Source organism: Acanthisitta chloris, unplaced genomic scaffold (genome assembly GCF_000695815.1).
Source record: "Acanthisitta chloris isolate BGI_N310 unplaced genomic scaffold, ASM69581v1 scaffold6944, whole genome shotgun sequence".
In the NCBI taxonomy this organism is placed as follows: Eukaryota; Metazoa; Chordata; class Aves; order Passeriformes; family Acanthisittidae; genus Acanthisitta; species Acanthisitta chloris.
This window is the reverse complement of record NW_008667706.1, coordinates 185,628-186,773: the sequence shown is the minus strand read 5'-3', so window position 1 is coordinate 186,773 and position 1,146 is coordinate 185,628.

The window sequence follows — 1,146 nt, the reverse complement described above, 5'->3', positions numbered from 1 at the left end:
GCTTGCAGTGGAGCCTGGTTCCCACATAGTGCTGTCACAAATCAAAGTTATCAGCATATAAAGTCAGATCAAATTCATCAGAGACAGAAGAGAAATAACCCATTGGGGTCCAGGTGAAATTCAACCCAGTTTGTCATGCTTCTCACATCTCTTGTGCTGCACAAAGGCAACACTGAAGTATCTCCCCAAGGGATGAAATAGAAAGTATTTCCCTTCTGATGGCTGTTCTGATGCTCTTGCCAACTTCTCTTTCAATCGATAGGATTGCACTGCTGTAGTGTCCTCCCTCTGAGGCTCCTGAAGTGCTTCACAAAGCCATTGCTAGGCACCAGCGTCTGTTTGCCATGAACAGGAACATGTGTGGCTTGGGAATTTGTGCAGTGGGGCAGAACTGGGAATTCTCCATCATGTCCTGCTGTTCCGTACAACCACTCCTGATCTCTTTGATAGAGGTCAATGCACAGATGAGCACAAATTCTGTCGAAATCTGCTAATCTGCTTTCTAATAGTCCCATTCATTCAACTCAACCCCATAACGCAACAACTACACTTCGGAAATCTTGGGGCTGTACAGTCACCATTTGGCTTGTTTTAAATACTTTTAACATGTTTAATAGTTGGTCACCTAGCCCTAATTAAGCTTTACATTGAGTGCAGTAGCACCTTACGTTTTAAATACCAACATTTTGTAAAATAAAAGGCTCACATAAGATCTGCCTCTTCCTTTTTGGACTAATTTAGTGCTTTGGAGTTTAGGCTGCACACAAAGAAATACAAAACTATAGCAAAATCAGATCTGTGTACTGGGAAAAGGTTTTTATGGCATTTTAATGGGTGTTGCTTCTTCCAAGCGTGTTTGCAGAAGATAAAAGCAGGGATTGGGTAAGTCAGCAGCTTCATGAGTTGGGGGTTTACCACACCAGCAGCCACAGTCTGAGACAGAGATCCTTGCTGCCCTCTTGGGGCTTTTAGATGTGCTCACAAAGTAGAAGGTGCATCAAAATACTCACAGCTGGGCTCTAGATATGCTGGGAATCATGAAAAATGACAAAATGTTGGCACTTTTGGTCACAAATAATAACCGGCCCGTAAAATGTTGGTTGCTCTTTATGGAACAAGATGACATTGACCTGCTGAAGGTTAAGA